We start from the raw sequence: 8,416 nt of genomic DNA on the forward strand, positions 1-8,416 counted from the left end.
GCGGCGGGTGTGTTTCTAAGCACCACAGCGTTGTGTCAAAAAAGAGGTGCCTGAGAGAAACGCATGCGACTGCCGTGCTTTGCGGCATAGCACCGTGCGCAAAAACGGTGCGCATGCAAGAGGTGTCAGAGCTAGCGAACTTTTGCCACGAGCAACAGGTCACTAAAAGCCTATAGATGACGGTGTTGGAGGAAAAGAAAAATATCGAGAAAGCACTGCGGTGTGCCGTGCGTAGGGACGGGCGCGCGTGCCACATGCCGCCGAAATATGGGTGTCGGAGAAAACAGAGTGCCGCGCGTAACGAGGGGCGCGCGTGTTACAGAGAGATATGCCCAAACGCATGAAAGTGTACGCAGGTGTCCTAAGGCAGTTTTTTTTTTTTTTTCCTCATTTTGATGTCGCCCCGGCTGACGTGGTTTTCGTTTTTCCGTGCCGCCCCGGCTGACGCGGTTTTCGTTTTTCCGTGCCGCCCCGGCTGACGCAGTTTTTGCGCCGCCCCGGCTGACGCGGTTTTCGCGCCGCCCCGGCTGACGCGGTTCCGACTTTGCACTTTTTGGCTCACCCCGGCTGGCGGCCCACTCACTCGATCGCCAGGTCTGTTTGCCCCGGTGGTTCCACCGCCAGGCTTAAGCGCGAACTTTTTTTGTTTGTTTTCTTTTGATTAAGCGCAAGCTTTTTTCTTTGTTTTCTTTTGATTAAGCGCGGGCTTTTTTCTTTGTTTTTTTTGCATTCGCCCCGGCAGACGCGGTTTTTGCGCCGCCCCGGCTGACGCGGTTTTTGCCGCCCCGGCTGACGCAGTTCGGACTTAGCACTTTTCGGCTGTGCCTGGCTGGCGGCCCACTCACTCGATCGCCATGTCTGTTTGCCACAGTTTTCCCGGTGGTGCCGCACCCGGGCTCGCCCCGGCTGACGCGGTTTCGTGCCGCCCCGGCAGACGCGGTTTTCGCGCCGCCCCGGCTGACGCGGTTTCGTGCCGCCCCGGCAGACGCGGTTTTTTGCCGCCCCGGCTGACGCAGTTCGGACTTGGCACTTTTTGGCTGAGCCTTGCTGGCGGCCCACTCACTCGATCGCCATGTCTGTTTGCCACAGTTTTCCCGGTGGTGCCGCACCCGGGCTCGCCCCGGCAGACGCGTTTTTTTTTTCTTTCGCCCCGGCTGACGCAGTTTTCGCGCCGCCCCGGCAGACGCGGTTTTCGCGCCGCCCCGGCAGACGCGGTTTTTTGCGCCGCCCCGGCTGACGCAGTTCGGACTTGGCACTTTTTGGCTGAGCCTGGCTGGCGGCCCACTCACTCGATCGCCATGTCTGTTTGCCACAGTTTTCCCGGTGGTGCCGCACCCGGGCTCGCCCCGGCTGACGCAGTTTTCGCGCCGCCCCGGCTGACGCGGTTTCGTGCCGCCCCGGCAGACGCGGTTTTTTGCGCCGCCCCGGCTGACGCGGTTTTTTGCCGCCCCGGCTGACGCAGTTCGGACTTGGCACTTTTCGGCTGTGCCTGGCTGGCGGCCCACTCACTCGATCGCCATGTCTGTTTGCCACAGTTTTCCCGGTGGTGCCGCACCCGGGCTCGCCCCGGCAGACGCGTTTTTTTTTTTCTTTCGCCCCGGCTGACGCAGTTTTCGCGCCGCCCCGGCTGACGCGGTTTCGTGCCGCCCCGGCAGACGCGGTTTTTTGCGCCGCCCCGGCTGACGCGGTTTTTGCCGCCCCGGCTGACGCAGTTCGGACTTAGCACTTTTTGGCTGAGCCTGGCTGGTGGCCCACTCACTCGATCGCCATGTCTGTTAGCCACAGTTTTCCCGGTGGTGCCGCACCCGGGCTCGCCCCGGCTGACGCAGTTTTCGCGCCGCCCCGGCTGACGCGGTTTCGTGCCGCCCCGGCAGACGCGGTTTTCGCGCCGCCCCGGCTGACGCGGTTTTTGCCGCCCCGGCTGACGCAGTTCGGACTTAGCACTTTTCGGCTGTGCCTGGCTGGCGGCCCACTCACTCGATCGCCATGTCTGTTTGCCACAGTTTTCCCGGTGGTGCCGCACCCGGGCTCGCCCCGGCTGACGCGGTTTCGTGCCGCCCCGGCAGACGCGGTTTTCGCGCCGCCCCGGCTGACGCGGTTTCGTGCCGCCCCGGCAGACGCGGTTTTTTGCCGCCCCGGCTGACGCAGTTCGGACTTGGCACTTTTTGGCTGAGCCTTGCTGGCGGCCCACTCACTCGATCGCCATGTCTGTTTGCCACAGTTTTCCCGGTGGTGCCGCACCCGGGCTCGCCCCGGCAGACGCGTTTTTTTTTTCTTTCGCCCCGGCTGACGCAGTTTTCGCGCCGCCCCGGCAGACGCGGTTTTCGCGCCGCCCCGGCAGACGCGGTTTTTTGCGCCGCCCCGGCTGACGCAGTTCGGACTTGGCACTTTTTGGCTGAGCCTGGCTGGCGGCCCACTCACTCGATCGCCATGTCTGTTTGCCACAGTTTTCCCGGTGGTGCCGCACCCGGGCTCGCCCCGGCTGACGCAGTTTTCGCGCCGCCCCGGCTGACGCGGTTTCGTGCCGCCCCGGCAGACGCGGTTTTTTGCGCCGCCCCGGCTGACGCGGTTTTTTGCCGCCCCGGCTGACGCAGTTCGGACTTGGCACTTTTCGGCTGTGCCTGGCTGGCGGCCCACTCACTCGATCGCCATGTCTGTTTGCCACAGTTTTCCCGGTGGTGCCGCACCCGGGCTCGCCCCGGCAGACGCGTTTTTTTTTTTTTCTTTCGCCCCGGCTGACGCAGTTTTCGCGCCGCCCCGGCTGACGCGGTTTCGTGCCGCCCCGGCAGACGCGGTTTTTTGCGCCGCCCCGGCTGACGCGGTTTTTGCCGCCCCGGCTGACGCAGTTCGGACTTAGCACTTTTTGGCTGAGCCTGGCTGGTGGCCCACTCACTCGATCGCCATGTCTGTTAGCCACAGTTTTCCCGGTGGTGCCGCACCCGGGCTCGCCCCGGCTGACGCAGTTTTCGCGCCGCCCCGGCTGACGCGGTTTCGTGCCGCCCCGGCAGACGCGGTTTTCGCGCCGCCCCGGCTGACGCGGTTTTTGCCGCCCCGGCTGACGCAGTTCGGACTTAGCACTTTTCGGCTGTGCCTGGCTGGCGGCCCACTCACTCGATCGCCATGTCTGTTTGCCACAGTTTTCCCGGTGGTGCCGCACCCGGGCTCGCCCCGGCTGACGCAGTTTTCGCGCCGCCCCGGCTGACGCGGTTTCGTGCCGCCCCGGCAGACGCGGTTTTCGCGCCGCCCCGGCTGACGCGGTTTCGTGCCGCCCCGGCAGACGCGGTTTTTTGCCGCCCCAGCTGACGCAGTTCGGACTTAGCACTTTTTGGCTGAGCCTTGCTGGCGGCCCACTCACTCGATCGCCATGTCTGTTTGCCACAGTTTTCCCGGTGGTGCCGCACCCGGGCTCGCCCCGGCAGACGCGTTTTTTTTTTCTTTCGCCCCGGCTGACGCAGTTTTCGCGCCGCCCCGGCAGACGCGGTTTTCGCGCCGCCCCGGCAGACGCGGTTTTTTGCGCCGCCCCGGCTGACGCGGTTTTTTGCCGCCCCGGCTGACGCAGTTCGGACTTGGCACTTTTTGGCTGAGCCTGGCTGGCGGCCCACTCACTCGATCGCCATGTCTGTTTGCCACAGTTTTCCCGGTGGTGCCGCACCCGGGCTCGCCCCGGCTGACGCAGTTTTCGCGCCGCCCCGGCTGACGCGGTTTCGTGCCGCCCCGGCAGACGCGGTTTTTTGCGCCGCCCCGGCTGACGCGGTTTTTTGCCGCCCCGGCTGACACGGTTCGGACTTTGCACTTTTCGGCTGTGCCTGGCTGGCGGCCCACTCACTCGATCGCCATGTCTGTTTGCCACAGTTTTCCCGGTGGTGCCGCACCCGGGCTCGCCCCGGCAGACGCGTTTTTTTTTTTTTTTTCTTTCGCCCCGGCTGACGCAGTTTTCGCGCCGCCCCGGCTGACGCGGTTTCGTGCCGCCCCGGCAGACGCGGTTTTTTGCGCCGCCCCGGCTGACGTGGTTTTTGCCGCCCCGGCTGACGCAGTTCGGACTTTGCACTTTTTGGCTGAGCCTGGCTGGCGGCCCACTCACTCGATCGCCATGTCTGTTTGCCACAGTTTTCCCGGTGGTGCCGCACCCGGGCTCGCCCCGGCAGACGCGTTTTTTTTTTTTCCTTCGCCCCGGCAGACGTGGTTCCCCCCCCCCCCTCCGTCTTTCTTTTTGTTTTTTTTTTCGCCGCGGCTGAAGTGGATTTTTCGGTGCCTCGACGCCCCGGTAGTCGCGGTTTTTCCGTTTCCGCACGGCCCCGGCTGACGCTGCTCGGTCACAGTCGCCTTTTGTGGTGATTGCAGACTTCTTGAGCGCGGGTGTTTTTTTTTTTTTGTTGTTGTTGTTGTTTTATTACGCATTCGCTCCAGCAGACGCTGTTTAGACTTTTTGTTTCCTCTTTTATCCTGCGACGAGGTGACGAGGTTTATTCGGTGCCCCGCCGCCCCGGCTGAAGTGATTTTTCCTGTCCCGTGCCGCCCCGGCTGACGCGGTTGGGACTTCGCGTTTGTTCGGCCGCCACGGGTTTTGGCGCACTCGCTCGGTTGCTTGTTGTTGCCACTTGTTGCGAACCCAGGTTTCTTGAGCGAGCGCGGGCGTTTTTTCTTCCTTTCTTTCTTTGTTCTATGTGTTAGCGAATCGGCCTTTAATATCACACGAGGACTCACAACCAACAATTTTCAGTTTGAAGTGTAAAAAATCTGCAGGTGTTGACGTAACTGACTTGCCCCGTACCCTTGAGTACATCCATGAAGTTCTCGTAGTACTACTAAATCGCATTATTCCAAGTGGAGAAATTCCCATAAACTTGCAAACCTCTACACGAAAATCGGTGCGCGTGATAAAGTTGAAAATTATCGTCCGATATCAAATGTGCCTTCTATAACACAAATTCTAGGAAAAAAAAAAAAAAAAACACTTGTTCGCCGTTTTCTGCGCCGTGACTGGCAGCACTCCGGCGAAGCGAAACGGGGTCGATTCGAGCACGATATCGGCGTCTTTCGACGTGCTCGCCGGCGACCGTCGCACGAGTACGTCGCACGAGCGCGTCTGCCGGGGCGCCGTTTGCGAAGCCGACGCAAAAGTGGGAACCGCCGCTCGGATGATCGCCGCTTTCGGCAGAGTGAGTGTTGGCACTCCGGGGAAGCGAAACAGCGTGAATGCGCCCACGAAATCGGCGTATTTTGAAGTGCCCGCCGGCGACCGTCGCACGAGTACGGTAAACCGCGTCAGCCGGGGCGTAGTTCGGGACGCCGACGAAAAAGTGGGAAGCGCAACTCGGATCTTCGCCGTTTTTGCAGGAGTGAGTGGCGGCCCTCCTGCGAGACCAAGAAGCATCGATTCGTGCACGAATTCGGCGCCTTTCGACGTGATCGCCGGCGACCGTCGCTCGAGTAGGGCAAACCGCGTCTGCCGGGGCGGGCTTCGGGACGCCGATGCGAAAGTGGGAAACGCTGCTCGGATGTTCGCCGTTTTTGGCCGAGTGAGTGCTGGCACACGGGCGAAGCCAAACGGGGCCGATTACGGCACGATATCGGCGTCTTTCGACGTGCCCGCCGGCGACCGTCGCACGAGTACGGTAAACCGCGTCAGCCCGGGCGGAGTTCGGGACGCCGATGCGAAAGTGGAGAACGCCGCTCGGATCTTCGCCGTTTTTGGAGGAGTGAGTGGCGGCACTCCGGAGAAGCCAAGGAGCGCCAATTAGCGCACGATATCGGCGTCTTTCGACGCGCTCGCCGGCGACCGTCGCACGAGTAGGGCAAACCGCGTCTGCCGGGGCGGGGTTTACGACGCCGACGCAAAAGTGGGAACCGCCGCTCGGATGTTGGCCGTTTTTGGCAGAGTGAGTGCTGGCACTCCGGCGACGCGAAAGAGCGCGAATGCGCCCACGAAAGTGGCGTATTTGGACGTGCGTGACGGCGACCGCTGCAGGAGTACGAAAAACCACGTCAGCCGGGGCGAGCGACACACGGCGGTCTGGGTGCTTATCGCTGCTATTATAGGGGCACCCCGGCAGACGCAGAAAAAAAAAAAAAAATTTTCGACCTTCTTTTTTGCTGGTCGAGCTCGGGTAACCCAGGTCGCAATGGGAGCCGCGCACGAAAGCGGCGTCGCGAGACGCGTTCGCGGTCGCTAGTCGCACGAGCTCGGCAACCGCGTCAGCCGGCGCGGAGTTCGGGATGCCGACGGCTAAGTGGGTACCGCTGCTCGGATGTTCGCCGTTTTTGGCCGAGTGAGTGCTGGCACTCCGGTGAAGCCAAGGAGCGCCAATTCGTGCACGATATCGGCGTCTTTCGACGTGCCCGCCGGCCACCGCCGCACGAGTACGGCAAACCGCGTCTGCCGGGGCGGGGTTCGCGACGCGTACGCAATAGTGGGAACCGTCGCTCGGATGTTCGTCGTCTTTGGCCGAGCGAGTGCTGGCACTCCGGCGAAGCGAAACGGGGCCGATTCGGGCACGATATCGGCGTATTTCGACGTGCTCGCCGGCGACCGTCGCACGAGTACGGCAAAGCGCGTCTGCCGGGGCGAGGTTTGCGACGCCGACGAAAAAGTGGGAAGCGCCGCTCGGATCTTCGCCGTTTTTGCAGGAGTGAGTGGCGGCCCTCCTGCGAGACCAAGAAGCATCGACTCGCGCACGATATCGGTGTCTTTCGACGTGCCCGCCGGCCACCGCCGCACGAGTACGGCAAACCGCGTATGCCGGGGCGGGGTTGGCGACGCCGACGCAAAAGTGGGAACCGCCACTAGGATGTTCGCCGTTTTTGGCAGAGTGAGTGCTGGCACTCCGGCGAAGCGAAAGAGCGCGAATGCGCCCACGAAAGTGGCGTGTTTGGACGTGCTTGACGACGACCACCGCAGGAAAACGAAAAACCACGTCAGCCGGGGCGAGCGACCCATGGCGGTCTGGGTGCTTATCGCTGCTATTATAGGGGCACCCCGGCAGACGCAAAAAAAAAAAAAAAATTTTTTTCGACATTCTTTTTTGCTCGTCGACCTCGGGTGACCCAGGTCGCAGTGGGAGCCGCGCACGAAAGCGGCGTCGCGAGACGGCTTCGCGGTCGCTAGTCGCACGAGCTCGGCAACCGCGTCTGCCGGGGCGGAGTTCGGGACGCCGACGGCTAAGTGGGAACCGCCGCTCGGATGTTCGCCGTTTGTGGCCGAGTGAGTGCTGGCACTCCGGCGAAGCCAAACGGGGCCGATTCCGGCACGATATCGGCGTCTTTCTACGTGCTCGCCGGCGACCGTCGCACGAGTACGGCAAAGTGCGTCTGCCGGGGCGGGGTTTGCGACGCGTACGCAATAGTGAGAACCGTCGCTCGGATGTTCGTCGTCTTTCGCCGAGCCAGTGCTGGCAATCCGGCGAAGCCGAACGGAGCCGATTCGGGCACGATATCGGCGTCTTTCCACGTGCTCGCCGGCGACCGTCGCACGAGTACGGTAAACCGCGTCAGCCGGGGCGGAGTTCGGGACGCCGATGCGAAAGTGGGAAGCGCCGCTCGGATCTTCGCCGTTTTTGGAGGAGTCAGTGGCGGCACTCCGGTGAAGCCAAGGTGCGCCAATTCGCGCACGATATCGGCGTCTTTCGACGTGCCCGCCGGCCACCGTCGCACGAGTACGGCAAACCTCGTCTGCCGGGGCGGGGTTTGCGACGCCGACGCAAAAGTGGGAACCGCCGCTCGGATGTTCGCCGTTTTTGGCAGAGTGAGTGCTGGCACTCCGGCGAAGCGAAAGAGCGCGAATGCGCCCACGAAAGTGGCGTGTTTGGACGTGCTTGACGACGACCACCGCAGGAAAACGAAAAACCACGTCAGCCGGGGCGAGCGACCCATGGCGGTCTGGGTGCTTATCGCTGCTATTATAGGGGCACCCCGGCAGACGCAAAAAAAAAAAAAAATTTTTTTCGACATTCTTTTTTGCTCGTCGACCTCGGGTGACCCAGGTCGCAGTGGGAGCCGCGCACGAAAGCGGCGTCGCGAGACGGCTTCGCGGTCGCTAGTCGCACGAGCTCGGCAACCGCGTCTGCCGGGGCGGAGTTCGGGACGCCGACGGCTAAGTGGGAACCGCCGCTCGGATGTTCGCCGTTTGTGGCCGAGTGAGTGCTGGCACTCCGGCGAAGCCAAACGGGGCCGATTCCGGCACGATATCGGCGTCTTTCTACGTGCTCGCCGGCGACCGTCGCACGAGTACGGCAAAGTGCGTCTGCCGGGGCGGGGTTTGCGACGCGTACGCAATAGTGAGAACCGTCGCTCGGATGTTCGTCGTCTTTCGCCGAGCCAGTGCTGGCACTCCGGCGAAGCCGAACGGAGCCGATTCGGGCACGATATCGGCGTCTTTCCACGTGCTCGCCGGCGACCGTCGCACGAGTACGGTAAACCG

The sequence above is a fragment of the Rhipicephalus microplus genome, unplaced genomic scaffold, assembly GCF_043290135.1.
Source record: "Rhipicephalus microplus isolate Deutch F79 unplaced genomic scaffold, USDA_Rmic scaffold_597, whole genome shotgun sequence".
NCBI classification, from domain to species: domain Eukaryota; kingdom Metazoa; phylum Arthropoda; class Arachnida; order Ixodida; family Ixodidae; genus Rhipicephalus; species Rhipicephalus microplus.